Source organism: Dendropsophus ebraccatus, chromosome 9 (assembly GCF_027789765.1).
Source record: "Dendropsophus ebraccatus isolate aDenEbr1 chromosome 9, aDenEbr1.pat, whole genome shotgun sequence".
In the NCBI taxonomy this organism is placed as follows: domain Eukaryota; kingdom Metazoa; phylum Chordata; class Amphibia; order Anura; family Hylidae; genus Dendropsophus; species Dendropsophus ebraccatus.
Window position 1 is genome coordinate 104,805,145 of NC_091462.1, and position 26,661 is coordinate 104,831,805.

Consider the following 26,661-nt stretch of genomic DNA (forward strand, 5'->3'; position numbering starts at 1 on the left):
CAATGGAACTGAGTTTCAAAACCCCACCCAAACTGGAGACAACAGTAGGGGGAAGGTGGCCATGTTTTTGTAGTGCTGGATAACCCCTTTAAAATACAATACAAGTAGTATCCAGTTTGACCACTAGGGTGTGCTGTGTGATTAACCTTCAGCTATGGCAGACCTCAAGCTGTTGCATCGGAGCTGGCAGCGTGTTTTGCCAGCTACTTACCATCCATTCGCTCAGTTTTTTTCCATGGTATTAAAGCCATGTGCTGTCACATAAATTCGGGGATCTGCACTAATCCCTTCCAGACTGTTTGAATATCTGTTTTTTGTGGATGTGATTCATAATGGACTGGAAAACTCCTCCTGTTCTGTAGCAATAAATAATCAATCTGTCTACATAGTGTATACTGTGCCAAATGCAGTAACCTAAAGCCTGGTATAAAAGGGTCATACTGCAAAATAAGGGCTAAATCAGGTCTGTGGATGCCCCTTTAAGGGATTATCCAGCACTACAAAAATGTGGCCACTTTTTTTCCAGAGACAGGACCACTCTTGTCTCCAGTTCAGGTGCAATTTGCAATTAAGCTCCATTCACTTAAATGAAACTGTACAGAACCACACCTAAATTGAAGATAAGAACGGCCATTTCTGGAAGAAATTACACCATGTTTTTGTAGCGCTGGATGAGGGAACCTTGAGCATGCTCGAGTCCATCCGAACCCGATCGTTCGGTATTTGATTAGCTGGGGCTCCTGAAGTTGGATAAAGCTCCAAGGTTGTCTGGAAAACATGGATACAGCCAATGACTATATCCATGTTTTCCACATAGCCTTAGGGCTTTATCTAACTTCAGCAGCCACGGCTAATCAAATGCCGAACGATCGGGTTCGGATGGACTCGAGCATGCTCCAGGTTCGCTCATATCTCTGGAGAACCCTTTTTCCTTTCAGAACTAGAAACAGTGCCTCATAATGGCACAATACAGTATCATATCATATTGCCATGCAGCTGTCTATAATACTGCAATACAGTGTGCAGTGATACAATGCTTATGTATTCTGCAATACAGTGCTCAGAGAGTACAGTAATACAATGCCTATGTATTACTGCAGTACAGTGCTCACATAATACTGCAACATATGGTCCAGAGAATACAATGCCTCTGCAATACTATGTCCAGAGAGTACAGTAATACAATGCCTATGTAATACAGTGCCCAGAGAGTACAGTAATACTGCAGTACAGTGCTCAGAGAGTACAGTAATACAATGCCTATGTAATAATACAATACAGTGCACAGAGTACAGTAATACAATGCCTATGTAATACTGCAATACAGTGCCCAGAGTACAGTAATACAATGCCTATGTAATACAGAAATACAGTACCTAGAGAGCAAAGTAATACAATGCCTATATAATACTGCAATACAGTGCCCAGAGAGCAAAGTGATACAATGGCTATATAATACTGCAATACAGTGCCCAGAGAGTACAGTAATACAATGCCTATGTAATAATACAATACAGTGCACAGAGAGTACAGTAATACAATGCCTATGTAATAATACAATACAGTGCCCAGAGAGCAAAGTAATACAATGGCTATATAATACTGCAATACAGTGCCCAGAGAGCAAAGTGATACAATGGCTATATAATACTGCAATACAGTGCACAGAGAGTACAGTAATACAATGCCTATGTAATAATACAATACAGTGCACAGAGTACAGTAATACAATGCCTATGTAATACTGCAATACAGTGCCCAGAGTACAGTAATACAATGCCTATGTAATACTGCAATACAGTGCCCAGAGAACAAAGTAATACAATGGCTATATAATACTGCAATACAGTGCCCAGAGAGCAAAGTAATACAATGGCTATATAATACTGCAATACAGTGCCCAGAGAGCAAAGTAATACAATGGCTATATAATACTGCAATACAGTGCCCAGAGAATACAGTAATACAAAGTTTATGTAATGCTGCAGCACAGTGCCCACATAGTATACTGATACAATGCCTACAGAGTACTGTACTACATTGTCCACGTAATACTGCAATACACTGTAATATAACTGCTACATAATACCACAATAGCGTGCTCACATTGTATTTTAATACAACTGCTACACAACACATTGTCCGCATACTACTATAATGCAACCGCTACATAATACTGAAATACAGTGCCCACATAATAACACCGTATAATTTCCACATAATACCACAATATAGTGCCATCAAAATACCTCCGTACAGTACAATAACAGTGATGTAAATTGTGTTGAGAAAAGCAACCCTCTGTCGCCCTCTGCTGGGCCTTCAGGGCACAATACCACCTGGAGGAGGCAGAGGCCTTGGGGCAAAGGACTGCATCGTAAACCACAGAAGATGGCATCTATGAGTGACACCCGCCATCATCTCCACTTACCGCAGCGTTTGTTTTTTTTTTCCATCTTCTCCACCGATAAATAATCTAATAATGGATGAGCTAAGTGTTGCTAAAAACATGATGTCATGTGTCGGCCGTGGGGCCCCTGGGGTTCTACTGACTGTAAGTGTATGTATAATGCAGGAGATGTGGAGGTCCCTGGAGGGTGTAACCAGCTGGTCCTGCGGCCATGTGCACCATCACCGAGACCTCTCAGTGTCTACAAATGGATTTCACTGTCACCTAATGTCCCTGTGATGTCAACCAGGGTCCTCTGGGGGATACACAGGAGGTCACGTCTATGGATCTAGATGGGGCTGGATGCCATAATAGCCACCATTATAGAAAAATGTTGAGTGGAAAAAGTTGGCTGACAATAAGGTTGGATTGTGGTGCTACAGGGCTGTGATAGTAGTGCGGGTCAGGAATGGGTTAAGCAGCGGTGGATTCTTCTCCAGGCCATGTGTTTATTTTGAAGCGCCCAGGAATGTGGCGCACCTGCTCCCTCTATTGTTGTGATGGAGCAGTGCGGCCTACAGAGGGTTGGGTGTGTCTCCAGAGTGACACACCCGGAGTTTATATGTGCCTGGGGGGAGGTGTAATCACACTGACATCCATTGTCACATTCATGTGTAATTCACCAAGTGCAGTCATCTGAACGCAGTCATTGTCAGGACACGATTACAGGAACTAGCTGCGGGCACAGAGGTGAAACGTAAAGAACGGGATAAGCACCGTCTACACACCGTCATACGAGAACAGCTGTGCTTAGTGGAGGTCATCACCAGTCCTACCTGTACAGCCTCCAGCGTGTGTAGCCTAGTCTATAAAGACCCTTTCATTGAAGCCCATTACGCTAAACAAACCTATAATGTCTTAAAGATGACGCCTTGGAACATGAACATGGCCCGGTCCCATCAGGACCTTCTAATATCTCCCACCTCTAGGGGCTCCTAAGGTCCTCATTTTACCTACACGTTCTAAAACAACCGTATAGACAGACCACAGATACAACATCTAGACTGACCACAGACACACTTTCTCTAACATCACCTCTTCTTCCTAATGGTCTTCCACCATCAACTCTTCACCTTTTGATCTTCTAACATGACCTTCTCCAGCTCTTGATCTCCCACCATTACTTCCTCCACCTTAAAGTCTTTCAACATGACCTCTTCCACCTTCTGATTTGCTAGCATGAACTCTCCTACATCTCTATCTTCTAAATTGACCTCTTTCACCACTTAATCTTCCAACATAACTGTCTTTCAGCTCTTGATCTTCCACCATTATCTCCTTTACTTCCTTACCGCCCAACATGACCTCTTCTGCCTCTTGATTTTCACCATTACCTCCTTCACTTCCTTACCTTCCATGACCTCTTCTACCTGTTGATCTTCTGACATGACCACTTCTACTCTCTATCTTCCATTATGATCTCTTCAACCTCTCGACCTTCTCACGTGACTTATTCCACATCTTGTTCTTTGAACATGATTTTTCCACCTCCTAATCTTCCATCATGAGCTCTTTCACCCCTTGGTTGATCTTTTAACGTGACCTCTTACATTTCTCAATGTTCCAACAATGACCTCTTTACTTCTGGATTATGCAAAGTAACCTCTCCCCCCCCCCCCCCCCCCACCCTCCTTCTGTAGCCGCAAGCGATGGTTGGTACTCCTCATGTACTTACACGCACCTGCATATACAGGATACTAGTACAGAGCCAAACGAACATCTCATTTATAGTCACTAAGTACCTCATAATGTTTCATCATAGCAAAACAATGGGACCCACACTGTGTACCAGGAGTGTTACAGTAGATCTATTCATTTATATAGGGGCATTATTATAGTAGTTATATTTCTGTATATTGGAGCAGTATTATAGTAGTTATATTCCTGTATATAGGAGCAGTATTATAGTAGCTATATTCTTGTATATAGGAGCAGTATTAAAGCAGTTATATTCTTGTATATAGGAGCAGTATTATAGTAGTAATATTATTGTATATAGGAGCAGTATTATAGTAGTTATATTCTTGTATATAGGAGCAGTATTATAGTAGTTATATTCTTGTATATAGGAGCAGTATTATAGTAGTTATATTCTTGTACATAGGGGCAGTATTATAGTAGTTATATTCCTGTATATAGGAGCAGTATTATAGTAGTTATATTCCTGTATATAGAAACAGTATTACAGTAGTTATATCCTTGTATATAGGAGCAGTATTATAGTAGTTATATCCTTGTATATAGGAGCAGTATTATAGTAGTTATATTCCTGTATATAGGGGCAGTATTATAGTAGTTATATTCTTGTATATAGGAGGCAGTATTAAAGTAGTTATATCCTTGTACATTCTCTGTTATATTCTCTGTAAAACATCTTGGCTATGACATTACTGCACCCTGATGTTAGTAGCAGATGTGACTGGAGATGCCATTTAAATCTCCTGGGATTCAATAGAGGTTTGAGAAAATTTCTACAATTGGAATTCATGGAAGGAAGAAAGTTTTACTTGTTACTGATGTACAGAGGCTTCAGCTTCAGCCATAACTAGTATGATCCTAGTTGTAAAGTATCGGAGCAACATCTGCCTCAGCAGGTTAATGATTCCCCTATAATATCAGAGATCTCTCCATCCTCATCAGAGAATGCAGCCATTGTCATCACTATTGAGGGTTTTAATATTGTGTTTTGTTATGGCCAGACAATGAACCCTAGAACTCTGTTAACACTGAGATTCTTGGTTTGTGAATAGAATGGCAGCAATACAGTGACAACTGGCATACAGACAGTGACGGTCTTCACTCTGCACAGAAATACAGATCCATAATCACTGTCACTGGGTTTATGCTGTCTTAAATGAGGGCACCACAAACTAGTGACAGAAATACAGAACAGATCGGTGTATTACTTACATCATTCTGTTCAGCCGTTCTCCTAATATGCAGGAGAATAGGATTCTTGCCACACCCCTCTCCCCGCCCTCCAGCTGCTGATTGACAGGTGACTGTCTACATACAGCATGGATAGATAACTGCCAATCAGCAGCTGGTGGGTGGAGTTTTCTGCTGCTCATGAATATCCAGGACTACTGAGCTCATGCACATAACAGAGAGGACTACTTATTGTCCATGTTATTCAGGAGGAGATCTCTGAATCAGCTGCACAGAACAATGTAAGTGATACATCATTCTGTTCAGCTTCTCTGTCACTAGGCTTTCCTACCCTGAGATAGGACAATGTAACCTACTGACAGAGTCTCTTTAAACTTTCCTACTCGATTTGCTTATGTTTATAGGTCACAGATGGCGAGGGTGCGCTCCTATGCGGTGACAAGTGGTGTGAGAGCGCAGACACAAATTGTAGGCTGCGAGGAGGCGCGCCCTGTGACCGCTGACAGATGTCACCACACTGCTTCCTGTGGTTGCTCTTGGTTGACATGGTGAGTGATTGTTATTCAGCTAGATGCCTGGCTGCAGCAGTACAGGGGACCTCATAGCCGGCCTGGTTTTTATGCACAGCTTTATGGTGACTGATGGCAGAGAAGGACGGCGGTGACCCGCACACGTCCCTGGCTGCGGGGGGGACACATAACATGGCCTGACAAGTAGCAGGCAGCTGTCACCTCTGAGGATACAAGGTGGCTGAAGCTAAATATAGACGAGCACTTCACATGTCATCTGCTCTTTACTCTCCAGGACGGTGAGTCTTTTATTGGTATTAGCGCCATAGACCAAATCTGGCGCCGCCATCAGTCTCTGATCGCGGACAACCAAAACTTGTTATGGATCATTGTTTTAAGGCTCAATCACTAAAAAGCTCTTCGACTTTCTAAGACTTTGCATTTCGCTTATCACCATTTTTATTATCTCTTTTTTGTCGGTGAATTGGGACATTCGTGTCTTGTTTTTGCAAAGGTTGAATATCTTATCCTCCATCCAGACACAGCTGACATTTGTTACAGTGTATCAGAGCTCTCACCAGTAAGGAGTTCAGCTCTTAGGGCCCTATTCCACCGGACGATTATCGTTCAGATTATCGTTAAATCGTTTGAATCTAAACGATAATCGTTTGGTTGAAATGCAGTTAACGATTAACGACCGTACGAGAAATCGTTGATCGCTTTATAAGACCTGGACCTATTTTTATCGTTGCTCGTTCGCAAAACGTTCGCAAATCGTTCGCATTAAATAAGACGTCGTTCGCAGTAGATACGAACGCAATAGCGAAGAAATAGCGAAGAAAAAACAATCGCTAATACGATCATAAGTAACGATTATCGTTCCATGGAAATGAGTGAACGTTTTCAGGTCTTTCGCAATAGCCGTCGTTTGAGATCGTTAATCGTTAACGATTATGCGAACGATAATCGTACAGTGGAATAGGGCCCTTAGGCTGCATTCACACGTTCAGTGATTTTCCCGATCCGGGATTGTGGTCCGGTAGCTACATGTCCTATTTTTAACATAATGGATCATGGATCTGTGAAATCACGGAGTGTCTGAAAAGCCCAATAAAAAGCAACGGGCTGTAAAATTTTCCGTGAGCACGGACAACTTCCCGGAACGTGTGAATACATAATCTCAACTGGTTTAAAGGAGATATATAGGCTTAGAAAAACATGGCTGCCTTCTTCTAGAAACAGTCCTCAGTTTGGGTGTGGGGTTTTACAGCTCATTTCCATTGAAGTTAATGGAACTGTAATACCGCACACATAGAAACATAGAAGATTGTCGGCACAAAAAGCCCCCTGCTCTATCTAGTCCGCCCGTTTAGTATTTCCCTTCTTATTCTCTTCAGATAGATATATGTATATACCAGGCAGGTTTACATTCTGTTATTGTAGATTTACCAACCACATCTGCTGGAAGTTTGTTCCAAGTATCTACTACTCTTTCAGTAAAATAATATTTTCTCACTTTGCTTCTGATCTTTCCCCCAACTAACCTCTCACTGTGTCCTCTTGTTCTTGTGTTTTTCATTTAAAATATTCCCTTTTGAACCAATATTACTTATCACACATAATGTCACATTAGGTGTCACTATACTGATGCTGTCACCTAAAGTGATGTCACTGCACTGTGGATACACTGATGACATCATATTAAGCAATGTCACTGCACTGATGATGCCACATTACTGATGCTGTCACCTAAATTAAAGTTACCACAGTGATGATGTCACATTAAGCAGTATGTGTGTCCAGCAGTATGTGTGATACCACTGCACTAATGATTAGGTAATGTCACTAAATTTTTATGTTGTATTAAAGGGGTATTCCACTCAAACATAACTTTTGATATGTTGCTGCCCATGGTGAGACTAACAATTCCTTCCATACTTGTTATCATTTAATCATTTAGTCAAAAATCTGTGTGTGAGCTGAGGTAAACAAGTCCCTGGCAGGCTGTATCTGCAACTTTGTAGCTTCTTTGTAATGCTTAGAGGGATAATCACATCAAGTTAATCAGCAACTTGACCTCAGATTAAGCCTCCCAGCATTACAAGGAATCTACGATGTTGCAAATAAAGCCACTTGCTAGCATCATCTGTCTCAGAAGGGAGGGGGGAGGAGGGGGAGACAGAGAGAAAGGCTCACACATAGATTTTTGTGTTTTCAGCAGAAAGCAGCAGCTCAGAGCTGGGGGAAGGAGACTGAATAGATAATAACAAGTATGAAAGGAATTGTTAGTCTCATCATGGGCAGCAACATATCAAAAGTTATGTTTGAGTAGAGTACCCCTTTAAGTAATATCATGGAACTGATGATCTCATATTAAGCAGTATCATTACAGAGATAATGTCACTTTACATAAAATGATGTCACAACACTGATGATGTCCCATTTCATGTCATTATTAATAGACAGATGATGTCAGGATCCTGTCTAGTGATCAGAATGGGTTTCCAGCAAGCAGAGATCTTGAGAATGGTTATACACAGATGCTATCCAGTGCAGTACATAGTCTGGATGTCTGCGGCCGTGCTGCTATTATCATAGACACCACCTACATACTTGTGTGTTAGGCATGTGCACTTTATATAGCTACAAAGCCTGGTGCAGCCAATCAGACGATGGCACTAATATTATTCTATTAGGGAGACCTGTATCCTGAAAGCACCTGCACACAGATTCTCCCACCGCCACATAAATAGTATTTACCGCCATAGAACTATATACTGCTATTTTACTGCTTACCCATGCTATTCTGCTGGGGTCAGTCCTCACCGACTGCTGGTAAACTTGTATATACAGTGGAACCTTGGTTTAAGAGTAAGTTTTTCAAAATTGTGACTTGGTTTAAGAGCATTGCTTTGGTGTAAGAGCTCCCTGTACTGGGTGGGAGGGGGAGTGGGGGAGGGACATGGTCTTTATAGCGGGGTCTACAGCACTGTATTTTAACCATGGAAGTCTCCCTCATCTTCCAAATCATAGCAGATCAATTTCAGGCTGGGGCTCACATCAGGGGACAGGACTGTGGGGGTAATCTCTTCATAGCTGTAACCCCTCTCTCCCTGGACAGAGAGCTGCATGTATGTGCCCACATCTGTCCTGCTTATTCCATCACATATTCTGCTGTTTCTGCTATTATTTTCTGGGGTGTGGAACCAATTATCTGCATTTCTATGATTTCTTATGGGAAAATTTGCTTTGGCTTAAGAGTGGATTTGGTTTACAACCGCGGTCCCGTAACGAATTATGCTCGTAATCCAAGGCACCACTGTGTATATATGTATGTATGGATTGTCCTCATATTACATGTTCTTTATTAAGCTGCCATATATTCCCTTTAAGAACAAGCCCTGAAGTGATGTCACAGCCCTTATGATGTAACTGCACCACACTGATGATGTCACATTAGGTGTCACTACACTGATACTGTCACATAAATAATGTCACCGCACTCACATCACATTACGTATCTCTTTACTGGTAATGTCACATGTAATGATGTCACCACAGTGATGATGTCACAGGTGCCACTATATCGATACTGTCTCATATCGTGATGTCACCACACTGATGATGTCACAGATTCCACCATACTGCTGCTGTCACATATTGTGATGTCACCACGCTGATGATGTCACATTTGGTGTCACTATACTGGTACTGTCACAGAAAATGATGTCACCACACTGATGATGTCACAGATTCCGATATACTGATACTATCCCATATCGTGATGTCATTACACTGATGACGTCATAGATTCCACTATACTTATACTGTTATATATTGTGATGTCACCATACTGATGATGTCACAGGTGCCAGTACTGATACTGTCACATATTGTGATGTCACTGGTTTCACTATACTGATACCCTTACATATCGTGATGTCACCACGCTGATGATGTCACAGGTGCTACTATACTGATACTGTCACATATCGTGATGTCACCACGCTGATGATGTCGCATGTGCCACTATACTGATACTGTCACATATCATGATGTCACCACTTGATCTTTTTTATAAAATGGGATTATCATCAATAGGCAGTGGTACTTCTGTAACTATAAGTCCTATTGAGGCCAATAGGAGAGCATTGAGGTGTCATCATAGCGGTAGACGCAGGTGACATCATGTGAAAGCGGACGGACGCTGCACTACACAGAGATTATTGTGGGCTTTCACCGCTCATTCATGGAGGTTTCCATATGGGGCGAGCTGTAGAAAAAGGCTTCACGCCTTGCCAGCACAGATGGGGGGTGACTCATTCGGGGCCAGGTTTTTTGGAAGAGGGCGTCAGGAAGGAAGAGGGAAATAATAGGTCTTCCTGAGGCATCGGCGGGCTTCAGCCTTCCATTTTCCTGCACAGAATCTCTATAGATAAGCAGGCAGTGGACAAGAGACCGGGAACGCTGCCAGGACTGCCCACCATTCCTGGTTACGCCACAGGCTAATTGGGCATCTGGTTAATCTGTCAGAAGCCAAGGGCAGATCTGTAAATGCACAATTCATTAAATACAAGAGAAGGAGGAAAAGACCCAGGTGGGTGGCACACATATCAGACACATGAATGCTACGCCGCCTGGATGGAAAATTCCTACATTGGCCATGAATGCCCACCCGCTTATAGACTGCATTCCCAGACATGGGACCCTCGTCCAGTACTCTGGGGTGGCTTGATGCATTAAAAGGGTAGTTCATCCAAAAATATTTTCTTTTCAATCAACTGGTGTCAGAAAGTGCCAGAGATTTGTAATTTACTTCTATTTAAAAAAAAAAAATCTCCAGTCTTCCAATACTTATCAGCTGCTGTAAGTCCTACAGGAAGTGGTGTATTCTTTCCAGTCTGACACAGTGCTCTCTGTTGCCACCTCTGTCCATTTTAGGAACTGTCCGGAGCAGCAGCAAATCCCCATAGAAAACCTCTCCTCTCCAGACTGGAAAGAATACACCACATCCTGCAGGACATACAACAGCTGATAAGTACTGAAAGACAAGATTTTTAAATTTTAAGTAGATTACAAATCTCTGACACCGGTTGATTTGAAAGAAAAAATTAGGGGTGAACAACCCCTTTAACTTCTTACTAACCAGTAACACCACAAACATGGCGGTGACACAAGTGATACCGCCGCATACCTGGACATCGGAGCTGACATATCTGATCCTGATTTTGGCAGAGAGTCGGGGTGCCCCCATATACATTAGATCCCATTGAAATTATCCAGATGTAGGGTATGTTGCTGATTTTGACCTCCCTGTTGATTGGGAAAATCAGTGGTGTGTGAACAGGCTCCCAGAAACAGGAGTAATCTCGGTGCCTTTCTTCAGGTCGATCAATCTCCATTATTTCCATCTGATTGTATTACATGACTTTAATCTATACGTCGGTGGAATAAGGAGCTGACTGTGCGCAGATATACAGTACAATGGATGTGGTGGCAGGCCTGTCAAGATTAAAGGGATGTGATGACTTTACTGCAGGCTTTATCTATGGAGGATAGAGATGAATGGTGGGACGAGTAGATTAGGATTATCACCCAGACACAGCCTCCTCATCTACTATATGTATACAGCGTATACTGGCCGTGTCTAACCTCCTGCTGCTGGGCGGGGAGCAGGAGCCAATACATGACCCAGTTACACCTCCGCACCCATGCATTAGCAGTAAGGCAGGGGTCATAGGTGGTCCTGGCCAGTCCTAACATTTTCTATGATAATACATATATATTGCTGGACCCCTATAGCCATTATAGGGACCACTGGACACTGTTGTATACATTATAGCCCTGCTCGGTTACACGGCCAGGCCTGGTTTTCCTCTCACCGAGGATTACGGTAAAATAAATCCTATAGTGTGGAAAGAGGAACAAGAAGCTGCTCTCTAAACACAGGCGGGCCCTAAAAGGAGAGCTGGCATGTGTTAATCGAATGGCATGGGAGCGAAATGTAAATGATATGTCAGTGTCACTGTGGTTATAGCACTGATACTGCAGATAGGAACATGCAGCTGAGCTGGGCTTTCCTTTTCCACCCCTGCCCCCCTATTGGATGACTTCTGTTTAGCAAAAACATGTGTGCGTGTCTAAGGGCTTAAAGGGGTACTCCAGCGACAGTTGTTTTCTTTCAAATCAACTGGTTGTATTAAAAAAAATCTCCAGTTTCCAGTACTTATCAGCTGCTGTATGTCCTACAGGTGTATTCTTTCCAGTCTGACACAGTGCTCTCTGCTGCCACCTCTGTCCATGTCAGGAACTGTCCAGAGCAGTAGCAAATCCGTATATAAAACCTTTCCTGCTATGGACAGTAAATTAGAAATCTATAAAACTTTCTGACACCAGTTGATTTGAAAGAAATTTTCTTTTGCTGGAATACCCCTTTAAAGGATGTATTATTTAATTCTACTGGTTACATAGACATGGCCCTATCCTGGTATCTAAAGACCCACTGGGTGCACTTACCTCCATTTATGTAGTTTCCCCATAAAATAGGATGCCAGTTTACATGTATATGTATTTCTTGCATGTATATTTCATAGCCACAGACCTTGGGGTCTCAACATGTGTATATTGCAGACTGGAACACAAGGCCAGATCAAGTCTAGAGGCAAAACATGAGTGGGTATAAAGGAGGGGAATGAAGGGTATAAGGCTGCCCTGGTGCTTAAACTCTTCTGATACATAATCCAGTGTACATGCGCTCTGAATGGGAAGAGGGGGATAAAGCCGCTGCCAGACACCTCTTCCCAGGAACAAAAAGATGAGGGATTTGAAATCCAACATGTCCGATCAGTGGTATATTCTGAAGCAGCTCGGCCTCAATGCAAAGATCTGTGACAGGGCCCCAGCTATAATGCTTTAATTATAGTACTGGAGAGATGAGCGGGAGAACTTATGCACCCCTCCGAACCCTCTATAGCAGGGGTGGGGAACCTTCGGCCCTCCAGCTGTTGCAAAACTACAATTCCCATCATGCCCTGACAGCCGAAGCTAAAGCTTCAGCTGTCTGGGCTTAATGGCAATTGTAGTTTTGCAACAACTGGTGGGCCGAAGGTTCCCCATCCCTGCTCTATAGTCTATAGCATGGATGGGGAACCTTCGGCCCTCCAGCTGTTGCAAAACTACAATTCCCATCATGCCTGGACAGCCAAAGCTAAAGCTTCGGCTGGCCAGGCATGATGGGATTTGTAGTTTTGCAACAGCTCTAGGGCCAAAGATTCCCCATCCCTGGTCTATAGCCTAATTTGTCTTATAGCCAACTTTACCTCCACAATATGTGACTAGTAGTACTATGCCTAAATAATGCACTCCTAAATAACTAGATATTGCCCACCTAATAGTGCCATACAGTGCTGAAATAGTAGCGCCATAGTACTGGTACACAATAATACATCTGCACAGTGCAAAAATAATATCATGTCTGTAATGAGCAGCCAAGGAAGATATTTAGATTGGGCCGCATGTAGTGAGGAGTGGGTATGGGGACCACAAGGAAAGGAATATGTCTTGAGTTTTATTGTCCCTTAACACTATTCAACAACAAATTTATGTAAAGCAACACTTAAATATATACATAACCCTGCTGCTAGCCCTGCATCCTGTCTGCCATGGGATCCTGCAGGGGCACAGCTGTGTGATGAATCCTCCGGCCCCTGAGTGCCCCTCTAAGCAGATCACTTTATAACCACAACCCTTTTATCAGATTCTGCAGCGCTCACACTGTGCACAGTAACCGGGAGGTCAATGCGGCAGCTCCAGCTCCCTCCATCCTCCGCTGTCTGATTTTATTATATTTCCATTAGTTCAAACTGCTGGCGACATCTATTCACTGCCATTCTCAATTGTCTGGGCTGTGAGGAAATAAAAACAGGCTAATGATGGTTTGGGGGTCCCCCGAGAGACCACCCCCCTCCCCCCCCAGATAATCAGACTTGGCATTATCGCTTGGATTATACCCTTGTTATGTTCCGGTGAGTCAATTGATTGTTATTTGTCTGTCTGCTGTCAACAAATGAAGAAGAAAGGTGAGGAGAATTAAAGGGATAGTCTACCTCGGAAAGAAAATGTACAATGTCTCACAGTTAGAGTCTGCGTAAAATGTGCAGTGACTTTGTGACTACTTTTCTTTACTCGTCTTGTCGCAATTTTGAGTTATGTGTTGGTTTCTTGTCCATTTGCGCCCAAAGCTGAGCTCAGCTAGATTGCTGACATCAGAGAGCAATGTACTGTGACAGTTACAAATTAAAATTTTGACTGTTAGGTCACATGTCTGGCAAGGGGTGGAGCTTAAGCAGCAAAATTTTGAAGGCAGCTTTGTATGTAACTAGAGAAGAGTGAGAAAACCTAATGTTATATAGATGTCTAGCCATTGTATCCTAACTGGCTCCTGTCTTGACTGAGAAGGCAGCTAAATGCCTTTTCGCCCTCATTGTTTACCCAGGAAAAGCGCCATACATGTTTTGTGGCCATGCTTGGTACTGCAGCTTTCTATTCATTAGAATAGGACCGAGCTGCTGTGAACTAGTTGCAATAATTTTTCTTTAAGCTTTTTTGTATGTCTTTTTCAGACAGCCATTATACCTTGCAGAAGGGTTGTCACCCAGCTTTCCCAGACCCCTGAATGACATATATGCCTAGTCATGCAGTGATCCCATACAGTTATACTGGTACATATTTAGGTATGCCTTGGAGAACCTTAGAAAAAGCGGGTGAAAGGCAGCATATTGTCTGCTACCCAGCATTTCGTGAAACAAATACAAGGACGACTCAGGGCCCTATTCCAAGGGACGATTATTGTTCGCATAATCGTTAACGATAAACGATCCAAACAACCGCTATTGCGAAAGACCTGAAATCGTTCACCCATTTACATGGAAAGATAATCGTTACTTATGATCGTTCTTGCGGTCGTCTTATCGTCGCTATTGCGTTCGTCTCTACTGTGAACAACAGAACGACATCTTATTCAATGCGAACGATTTGCGAACGAGCAACGATAAAAAAAGGTCCACGTCTTTTTAAACGATCAACGATTTCTCGTTCGGTCGTTAATCGTTAACTGCTATTCAAACTAACGATTATCGTTTAGATTTGAACGGAATAGGGCCCTTAGTGACTTATATCTGGGTAGTATAAAGCATTAACATCATTTACATGTGCAGGTTGAGGAACTATTGCTGGCCCTGGCATAGTAGGCCTCATCTGCCTCACAGCAGGAGGCCTTGTTGCCCATGGCAACCAATCAGAATCCATCTTACATCTGTCCAGAGTGGTGTAGGAAATAAAAGCTGATCCCTGATTGCTTGCTAGGGGCAACAGGTTAGTTTATAAGGCCTAAAGATGGACTGGGTGTTGCTATAGGGCAGAGAAGGGAACCACCGACCTTCCAGCTGTTGCAAAACTACAATTCCCATTATGCCTGGACAGCCTTTGCATGATGGGCATTGTAGTTTTGCAAACCCATCCCCTACCATAGTGGATGCCAGAGTTAAAGTGACTGTACCACCAGGCCCAGGCTGAAGCACTGGAGACGGGCCGACCCACCCCCAGTGGGAAGAAACCCCAGCCCCTCCATGACGTGACTCCATTAGAATCAATGGAACCTTATCATGGAGGGGCTAGGGTTTCCTCCCACTGGGGGTGGGTCGGCCCACCTCCAGTGCTTCAGCCTGGGCCTGGTGGTACAGTCACTTTAAAGCTTGTATCCCTGGGCCCCACTGCCAAATCTATAAAAGGGCCCCTCCTATCCATGTGCTGCTTATAATACTGGTGCCGTTGACCTTCTCAACCCCTACAACTATGCTCCTAGGAAGTGTTCACACCCCAGGACAAGGATCTGATGTGTTGGATTTCAACATCACAATCCTTTTGTTTTCGGGGAGATAAGCCACCATCACAATTATCCGACTGTGGCTTTCCCTATCGAGAACACATGCACGCTCAAGCAAACTGAGCGTGCATGAAATTGCAGGTTGTTGGGAGAGTGAGGCTGAACGAGCATCTGGCTGACAGCTATTACATGTGTATGACCCACAATGGGGGCAATGTTCCTAGGTTCACTGACGTTGAAAAACATGTGATGGTGTCTCCGCTGTGTTTTGGTTGATCTCCCTGATTCCTTTATATGACCCACTTTAGACATTGATGATATAAATGTTCTCATTGTTGTAAAACCTCTTCCAGCCTTGTTCACACAGTGCGAGGGTATTTCACACATCATAATTGATTTTCTGAAAATTTCTGCAAAAAAAGCTGTAATAGCGGAGCACTTCCCGGCTATCTAATGTGAATTCTTAATTTCCCCTTTAAGTAAAATAAAGCAGGAGCAAAACCTCAGGGAAAATGGCATAAGTGTAGGCGGCCATTATCAGGGTGATGCGGGGTCACGGCCTGGTTTTATTGTATTTGTCACTGAAATAATAATCACATCAGGCAAAGGTATTGGCCTATAAAATGTGTTTGGATAAGGCAGAGTAACCTTGGTGAGCGATGGGATAGCAGATGGGGATTAATGCAGCGGGCCGGCCTGCCAGAGCACAAGCACGCACGGCAGCTCCTCTCAATTTAAAGGGACATTTAATTCTAGTGGGGAGGTTCCATGAGCCACTACAGCAGTGGTTTCCAACATGCGGCTCTTCAGCTGTTGTAAAACTACAACTTCCAGCAGGCCCTGACAACCTGACCATAATATGCACTACAGCTGTGGTTTCCAACCTGCGGCTCTCCAGCTGTTGTAAAACTACAACTCCCAGCAGGCCCTGGTAACCTGACCATAATTCGCACTACAGCTGTGGTTTCCAACCTGCGGCTCTCCAGCTGTTGTAAAACTACAACTCCCAGCAGGCCCTGGCAACCTGACCATAATTCGCACTACAGCTGTGGTTTCCAACCTGCGGCTCTCCAGCTGTTGTAAAACTACAACTCCCAGCAGGCCCTGACAACCTGACCATAATATGCAATACAGCAGTGGTTTCCAACCTGTGGATTTCCAACTGTTGTAAAACTACAACTCCCAGCATGACCTATCAGCCTGATACACTACAGTAGTGGTCATCATTCAGCAGGACTAACACTTCCTCATAATACATTGCAGTTGTCCCCAATCTGTGCTATTGCAAAACTACAAGTCCCAGCAAGCTGACAGCCTGCCCATAATGTAATAGAGTAGTGTTCTACATTCTGTGGCCCTCCAGCTAATGCAAAACTACAACTCCCAGCATGCTGACAGCCTGCCATAATGTAATAGAGTAGTGTCCTACATTCTGTGGCCCTCCAGCTGATGCAAAACTACAACTCCCAGCATGTCCTGATGACCCGACCATAATGCACTGCATCAGTGTTCTCCAACCTGTGGCTCTCCAGCTGTTGAAAAACTACAACTCCCAGCATGCCCTGACAGCCTGGATATAATACACTATAGTACTAGTCTCTATTGTGCCATTTAACAGGGTTAACTCTTTCCCATAAAGCACTATATAATAGTTCCCTCCAATCTGTTGCTCTCCAACTACTGCAAAACTACAACTCTCAGCATGTCTGACACTGTGCCCATATAGTGGTGGTCTCTATGATGTACTACATAAAGTTGCTGGGGGTTGTAGTCCTACAGTTTAGAGACTAGTGCACTACAGAATAATTCAATGTGAGGGTTCCCATCATTACAATAATATACACATACACATGCAACAATTGTCAGTTCTCTATGTAGATGGGCAACTTTAACCCTGGCAGTGCTGAGACTTATAGTTCCACAACAGCTGCCCCCCACTGCCTCCCTGTATTTACATAACATACAGAGTGCCCCCCCCCCCCCCCCCTATAATCCTCTCCTGTAACACCACAGTGCATTCTCTATACAATGTAACAGTTCCTGTCCAGTGTAGCCCTGTGAGCTGATACATTGTGGCTGGCACCCCAGGGGGTGTAAGGACTCAGGACCCCCAGCCCTGGCTCTCCCCTTCCTCCTCCCTGCTCTCTCCCCCTCCCTTCCTTGCAGGCTCTTGTTTCTCTCTCCCTCCTCCTCCCTTCTCTCCTCCCCTCATCCTTCCCTGGCTGCCTCACATCTCCCTGCCGCCCGTCTGGGGCTCGATAGACACCCGATCCCTTCTAACCAGTGGCCCTCTGAGGTCTCACCCTGAGCTGGGAGGGGTGGGGGGAGAGGAGCACCCTCCCTGCCCCCTCTGCACACACTCACAGGAGACCCTTAGCTTGGCACAGAGAAGACCCCTGCAGGAAGGAGAGGAGTCCAGTGGGGTGAGTGTGGGTGGCTTTTTCCTTTTTTAGGGTGTGTGGGTTTGGGGGGTGTTTACAGGCACATGAGGATATGTGGGGAGGGGGGCCCTTACCCACTCTGCCACCCTGCAGATGCCCAGGGGCCTGTTGCATGAGATGTCTGGAGGAAGAGGCCTCTTTTTTAGGGTGTGGGGATGCCCCCCTCCTCCTCCATCCTTGTTTATTATACATATTGATACATTGTATCTCTTTATTTCCTCTATGAACTTGCACACAAGGCCTCCCTGCACCATGCCCTTCCAGCTCAAGAATTCCAGTGGGCAGACTATGTTGGCATGTAGCTCAGGCTTGTTAAAATATCCTTCCCTCCCTAAAATACCTCCTGGCACAGTGAACTATTTGTGCTGGATGCAGTGCTACCTCTGCAACTTCTATATTATTCCATGGAACTTACCCCACCCTATGCCCAGAGCATGGCACCAGTGCCCACCCCCAGTGGCAGCTAATGCTATCTATATGGTGGGTACCATAAGGTAAACTCTAGTCAGTATTGGGGATGAGATTGCAGGATCCATCTTGCTCTGTAACCTTTTGTTCCCTGGAGGGTCTCGGTGCCTGCGGGTGGGGGGAGGTTGTGTGCAGGAAGTTTAGGTTGTGGCAGCACTTATCCCCTGCTATCAGATGCATTGTAGTCAGTGGATTGTTAGCAGAGGCTTGCACTTCTTTTCACAATTTGGGACTTCTTAACCATTGGCGCGCTGGACGGATCTACTAAGTATTCTGTATTGATCGCTTTATCCCTGACCGGTTGTAAACGTGTAAAATGTGGAAAAACCAGCTGTTATATTTTTGTATTTTTGTAGTTGTTGGTGGGGGTGTTGTTTGCTGTGTCTCGCTTTACGTGTAAACTCCTCAGCACTTAATCCTTTAGCCTAGAAGCCATGACGTCCGTGTAAAGGAGGAATCCGTTGTTATTTGTGTGCCGTAACGTTGCTTCACTCCGCATTATGATTTGCAACGCACACGTGTGGGCTGTAAACATTGGGGCGGATAGAAGGATTGTGGAGGATAGGGGATCGGGGAAATTTATCAAACATAAGAGAACATACAAACTTCATGGAGACTGGACGCCCATGTTGGAAGGGAAGGCTTGGTGACCTGCAGATCATCAATGTGTCCCTATGGGGGAAAGTGTGACAGGGGTCTGAATTCTTGCCATTGCTGTGAACAGTTCTCCCCCTCCTTATAGGAATACATTGCCTTTTACGCTAAAAGTGGAGCCTAATAGTGTCATCCCTATGGATGTATATATAAATGTATATATCGTGTCATATAGTTCCAGTGAGCAGTGATATCTTTATATACTGGATCTGTGGGACAAGTCTTGTAAGACAATTAGTGTCCATAGAGAGAAGCGTGAGACGTCACTTCTGGATGTATATATATATATATGTATATATATACAGCAGCTGAGATACGCTGTTTACCTTTCTCAGCTTGTGTCAGTAAAGCACCAAGGAGACGTACGCCCTGGAGGATTGTTCTCAGGAGCCTGATATTCCTTATTGTCATATTAAGTCTTCTCATCTGCGGTCTGGGCTTGTGAAGAAAGATGGGAAAACTCAGACACCAATAAAGTCTCTGTAAGGGTCGTCACTCAGCTTTTCCAGGCCCCTGAATTTGTCTGTATATGAAGAATGTTACGGCTATGGTTGAAATAACTGACCGAAAGACTGATGGAACAAAGCCTTAGGGTGCTTTACACTTAATGAACAAAAGCTGAGTCACTTTGTACATACATTACATATCCTGTACTGATCCTGAGTTACATCTGGTATTATACTTCAGAGCTGCACTCACTATTCTGCTGGTGGGGTCACTGTGTTCATACATTACATTACTTATCCTGTATTATACTCCAGAGCTGCACTCACTATTCTGCTGGTTGTGTCACTGTGTACATACATTACTGATCCTGAGTTACATACTGTATTATACTCCAGAGCTACACTCACTATTATGCTGGTGGGGTCACTGTGTACATACATTATATTACTTATCCTGTACTGATCCTGAGTTACATCCTGTATTATACCCCAGAGCTGCACTCGCTATTCTGCTGGTGGGGTCACTGTGTACATACATTACATTACTGATCCTGAACCAATGTTGTGTATTAGGATCCTTCTTTCTGCTCTTCTACTTGTGAAGTTTAGTTCTAAACTTCTGGGAGCGGATATACCTCGGGCCCTGGTGTAAAGAGGCGGTGATGTTGGGTTGCTCAGCAACATCAGACGTCACGGAAAGTAATCATGGCACCGGGCAGATATACTCATCATGTTCATTAATGAAAAAATGTGGAAAAACATTGCACAGTCTGGCCAGTGAAGGTATACAGAGCGGAGCCTGGTATATACAGCCATAGGTCACCTAAGCAGGTTTAGCTATTTGTGCTCCAAACGCTTCATTGTTTTAAAGAGAGATTCACCGTCCTGACATGTAGTAAGAAAAACACCGCCAAACCTCTCCACAATCACATGCTAAATATTTGTCTTAGACTGCAAACTGGGAATAATAATAATAAGCGTTTGAATGTACAAGGTTTACCTGTCTACAACACATTGTTGTCTAGACTAATAGTCACCTGATGCTTTACTGGCAAATAGGGGGCAGTGTTATAGTAGTTATATTCTTGTATATAGGAGCAGTATTATATTAGTTATATTCCTGTATATAGCAGCAGTATTATAGTAGTTATATTCTTATATATAGGGGCAGTATTATAGTAGTTATATTCTTATATATAGGGGCAGTATTATAGGAGTTATATTCTTGTATATAGGAGCAGTGTTATAGTATTTATATTTCCGTATATAGGAGCAGTATTATAGTAGTTATATTCTTGTATATAGAGGCAGTATTATAGTAGTTATTTCTTGTAAATAGGGGCAGTGTTAAAGTAGTTATATTCTTGTATATAGGAGCAGTATTATAGTAGTTATATTCTTGTGTATAGGAGCAGTATTATAGTAGTTATATTCTTGTATATAGGGAGCACTATTATAGTAGTTATGGTTCAGGGCAGAAAAAGAGCGCTGCACCTTACACCTAACACTGACACTAGTGCCTCTCAGCTGCATAAAAAACATCAGAATTGACTGACTGGCACAGTGTGGACTTAGTGTAGGGAGCCATGTGTATCAGATACCTGCACGCGGTACATGTGGCAGTGTGGCTTGATTAGTTCATACACAAAATTTTTATGTTTTTTATGCAGCCGAGAGGTACTAGTATCAGCCATAGGTGTGAGGTGCAGCACTCTTTTTCTTCCCTGAACCGTATTTTGTTTCTCTCTTTTCTCAGTGTTTTTGCACTCCTCCTGGAAGACCCACATGACTGCAATTAGCAGGAGACACCTGAGTGCATGTGCTTTTATCCCTCCTGTTTGCCCCATTCTATCTGCAGCAGCAATGGTGAGCGCAATACCTTATCCAGACTTGTGCTGTTTGGGGCAGTATTATAGTAGTTATATTCTTGTACATAGAAGCAGTATTATAGTAGTTATATTTTTGTTCAAAGCTCCTATAATGCAGATTTTAGAGGATTTCAGCTCTGAGAATTGTCAGATTGGGAATGCTGCTCTGGACCAATATACAGTATGTTCAGCGGCCCTCTTCGTCACCTCAGAATGCAGTTTACCCCTTTAGGTTTTAGCAGGCAGTAGTTTGGATGCCTCTGGGCACTATAGAGTGTATGTGCTGTCCTCTCCTGCTTCTATTAAATCTGTGACATCCTGACTTTGCTGCCAGTCTCCTTAGACTTTATCACTACGTCAGAATAAATTCCATGTGTTTGGACACGGCCCAAGAAAGTGTGTGGTGCTCTGCTGACAAGCGAGCCTCAGGAACCTGCTATGACTTGCCTTGTTCTCCTACAGGAAGCAGAACTGAGAGAAAATGTCCTTATAAAGACACTGTACTGATCGCCACACTGGGCCCATAAAATAACGGGACAAGGCCTAGGCCAAGGTGCTAGCAATAGATGTTAACTGGGATTAAAGGGATTTCCTAGTTTAATCTAAGTATAATGAAAACTTTATAATGCGATTCCATTCAGTGACAGTAAGCAAGATCAGCACTGGTTCCATGTGGCCCTTTGGGTGTTTGTGAGTATAATAATAATTCACATTGCATTGTGAAACATTGCCCCCCAGATTGTCTTACACCTGTCCAAGCTGCAAAGAATAACTCAACCAGCACTACCTGCAACTATTAAGAGGTTGTGCACCACAATGGAAGGTCAGGGAGAAGTAACATTTCCTTTATTTTATCGTACTGCCCGTATTCCACTCGGCTTCTGACCACAGTATAGTCATGGGGGAGCTGTGTGGTTTATTGCAATTACTGTAAGTTCCTCTTTAATAACGCTGGAAAAATGAACAACCGTAATAACATAGGGATGTGGGTTGGTTGTGATTGTGATTTACGTATACTGTGCATTATATGACGTATGTATGGTGTGAATCAGCTGAATACAATATAGTAGCCATATTCTCGTACATAGGAGGCAGTATTATAGTAGTTATATTCTTGTATATAGGAGCAGTAGTTATAGTATTTATATTCTTGTATATAGGGGCAGTATTAGGCTGGGTTCACACTATGTATATTTGAGGCTGTATTTGGTCCTCATGTCAGGTCCTCATAGCAACCAAAACCAGGAGTGGATTGAAAACACAGAAAGGATCTGTTCACACAATGTTGAAATTGAGTGGATGGCCGTCATATAACAGTAAATAACTGCCATTATTTCAATATAACAGCCGTTGTTTTAAAATAACAGCAAATATTTGTCATTAAATGGCGGCCATCCACTCAATTACAACATTATGTGAACAGATCCTTTCTGTGTTTTCAATCCACTTCTTGTTTTGGTTGCTATACAGCCTCAAAAATACAGCCTCAAATATACGTAGTGTGAACCCAGCCTTATAGTAGTTATATTCTTGTATATAGGAGCAGTATTATAGTAGTTATATTCTTGTATATAGGAGCAGTATTATAGTAGTTATATTCTTGTATATAAAAGCAGTATTATAGTAGTTATATTCTTGTATATAGGAGCAGTAGTTATAGTAGTTATATTCTTGTATATAGGGAGAGTATTATAGTAGTTATATTCCTGTATATAGGAGCAGTATTATAGTAGTTATATTCTTGTATATAGGAGCAGTATTATAGTAGTTATATTCTTGTATATAGGAAGCAGTATTATAGCAGTTATATTCTTGTATATAGGAGCAGTATTATAGTAGTTATATTCTTGTATATAGGAGCAGTATTATAGTAGTTATATTCTTGTATATAGGAGCAGTATTATAGTAGTTATATTCTTGTATATAAAAGCAGTATTATAGTAGTTATATTCCTATATATAGGAGCAGTATTATAGTAGTTATAGTCTTGTATATAGGGGCAGTATTATAGTAGTTATATTCCTGTATATAGGTGCAGTATTATAGCAGTTATATTCCTGTATATAGGAGCAGTATTATAGTAGTTATATTCTTGTATATAGAAGCAGTATTATAGTAGTTATAGTCTTGTATATAGGAGCAGTACTATAGTAGTTATATTTCTGTATATAGGAGCAGTATTATAGTAGTTATATTCTTGTATATAGGAGCAGTATTATAGTAGGTATATTCTTGTATATAGGAGCAGTATTATAGTAGTTATATTCTTGTATATAAGGGGCAGTATTAGTTATATTCTTGTATATAGGAGCAGTATTATAGTAGGTATATTCTTGTATATAGGAGCAGTATTATAGTAGTTATATTCTTGTATATAGGGGGCAGTATTATAGTAGTTATATTCCTGTATATAGGGGTAGTATTATAGTAGTTATATTCTTGTATATAGGAGCAGCATTATAGTAGTTATATTCTTGTATATAGAAGCAGTATTATAGTAGTTATAGTCTTGTATATGGAGCAGTATTATAGTAGTTATATTCTTGTATATAGGAGCAGTATTATAGTAGTTATATTCTTGTATATAGGGGCAGTATTATAGTAGTTATATTCTTGTATATAGGAGCAGTATTATAGTAGTTATATTCTTGTATATAGGAGCAGTATTATAGTAGTTATATACGGACAAGAAGAGAAAATAGCGCTGCACCTCACACCTATGGCTGATACTAATGCTTCTCAGCTACATTTAAAAACCAACTCCAGGATGTTGGTATATAATTTGATCAAACCATATTGCCCCATGTACCAGCGTGAAGGTCTCCTGGCTCACATGGGTCCCTACACTAACTCACCACCGTGTCAGTCAGCGACCGCCATCCCCGCAAGACGTACACAACCAGGGAAGGGAGGCCATAGAACGGCCCTGCAACCCCACTGTCACAGGACGAACACCCAGAGGCCCCCGTAAATCCCAGCAGGCACCGCCGGCGGAGAAAGCTGTCACCAAACAACACAAGTGTGTACTCCAGCAGGTAGAATGGGAAGGATAGGAGGTACAAGTCATGTGTGCACAGGTGTCTCCTGCTAATTGCGGTCATGTGGGTCTTACCAGGAGGAGTGCAAACACTGAGAAAAGGGAGAAATGTAAAATACAGACAAGAAGAGAAAATAGCGCTGCACCTCACACCTATGGCTGATACTAATGCTTCTCAGCTACATTTAAAAACCAACTCCAGGATGTTGGTATATAATTTGATCAAACCATATTGCCTAGGAGACCTGCACGCTGGTACATGGGGCAATATGGTTTGATCAAATTATATACCAACATCCTGGAGTTGGTTTTTAAATGTAGCTGAGAAGCGTTAGTATCAGCCATAGGTGTGAGGTGCAGCGCTATTTTCTCTTCTTGTCTGTATTATAGTAGTTATATTCTTGTATATAGGAGGCAGTATTATAGTAGTCATAATGTGAATCATTCTGCCAGTACTCTGTATAGGGTTACAGTAAAAGAGGTGGTACGTCTTGTTTGAAGATTGTATGAAGGTTGTATGAGTTAGCCCATTTTTAGATTGTTTTAGTATGGCTCTCTCTTGTACTTACCCCATGTTATAGTATTGCATTGCATCAGTCTTGTCTAAGGCCTAGTGTCCAGTATCTCAAGCAAGACATCTCCAAGACTTCTTTATATGACACAATGAACATATCCAGACAATGAGTGCGAGATAACTCCGAATATGTATATACTTCATCATTATAAAGTAGTATTGCGTTTCGGTCTCCCATCTTCGCTTCTTTCCTTTTACTTTTCTTCAACAGAAATCTAGACACAGTCTTCACAAGAGTCGGAAGTCTTCTTTGCCTTCATCCACAGGCAGGGCCGTTTCTTTAGTCCAGAACAGGCCATGAATGTCTCTATTTACAGCCACATGAAGCCTTCTCTGTCTCCTCGATGAAACAGTGGAGGTTGTATTCAGCATGTCCTCAATTCTTTACAATGCTCGCTTGTCTCCCTTCCTGTCAGGATTACATGAGAACGTAATAGAATGAACAATACCGTAACTTTAGGCCGGACACGTGTAGACAGCCACCTGTTGTACTGCACATCCCAGCAGGTCTTTGTGCATGCCGAGAGTCGTAGTTTGGCCAGTTTGGTTTTTCTCAGTGTTGCACTTATACATGTCTGAGAGAGCTCAGTGACAACCAACATGGCCACCAGTAGTGATCCTAAATAACAGATGGTGACATATCTCTAATCTATTAAGGTCCCCAAACACTTTCAGGAACTGATGGTAGCCAGTTATATCTCCCAACCGACGCCGGTCACCCCCATCCCTATAAATAGGAACGTTTGGCATGTTCAGCACTCTCGCTGTGGCTTATCTCTCCTAAAACAAAGGAGTTGGCCTTGATTTTCTATCACACCCATCCCCTATGTCCACCAACATCATCTGTCGGTGTAAGGTATACACCTTAGTTGACATCCGAATCTGCCACAAGCACAAGTCTAAGGTGTATGGGGACCTTTAAGTAAACAGATTTGATGGCTGGATGTCAACCCCTGTAGGATGCATAATGAGGGCCATATTTATAGAGTATCACTGATGTAAATTACGTCCTTCTCGAGATGCTCAACTTCTTACATAACTCAGCAGTAACCCTCAGGTCTTTCCTGACAACAGTGTTTAGTTGTATAGAAAAAGTTGTCAGAGGTCCGTAAACCAGTGTCGGGCAGGTATAAGATTTTCATGGAGTTTCATGGCCGCCTGTGAATTTCCTGTGCATTGTCTGTAAGCCCCATGGAAGATCCTGCACTTTTAATATAAGCCATAGCAGTCCTGTAGTTTCCGGTCAATCGGAACAATGACCATTGATATTACACATAGGCCGTACAGCTGCGGACAAGAGAACACCTACAGTGACAGGAGCTCAACTTAAGAGAAGTTAACGGGGTTTGATGCCCTGAAACGCATTGTTTTTTGTTGTTTCCGCCTCCTAACTTGACAAAGGGGTTTGACACCCTAAAACGCGTTGTTTCTGACACTAGGGAT

The 26,661-nt window shown here is 42.8% G+C and overlaps 1 protein-coding gene and 1 long non-coding RNA gene across 7 annotated transcripts in view; one reads left to right on the forward strand and one right to left on the reverse strand.

The window, feature by feature from the left end:
- Window positions 1-6,075: 6,075 nt before the first annotated feature.
- EPN2 (epsin 2) overlaps window positions 6,076-26,661 on the forward strand; it is a 48,952-nt gene continuing 28,366 nt past the window's right edge. For 2 of the 6 annotated variants that reach the window (XM_069984186.1, XM_069984191.1), the window contains exon 1: window positions 17,943-18,153. The gene's annotated coding sequence lies outside the window, so the exon portion shown is untranslated. Of the gene's footprint in view, window positions 6,147-15,172; window positions 15,220-17,942; window positions 18,154-18,631; window positions 18,652-21,495; window positions 21,606-26,661 lie in introns of those variants that run through there. The other 4 variants (XM_069984187.1, XM_069984188.1, XM_069984189.1 and 1 more) reach the window with 4 other exon arrangements.
- The window catches only part of LOC138801402 (uncharacterized), a 54,960-nt gene continuing 53,758 nt past the window's right edge, over window positions 25,460-26,661 (reverse strand). The window contains exon 3 of the long non-coding RNA XR_011364610.1: window positions 25,460-25,627. This is a non-coding gene — a long non-coding RNA (uncharacterized lncRNA). The remainder of the gene's footprint in view (window positions 25,628-26,661) is intronic.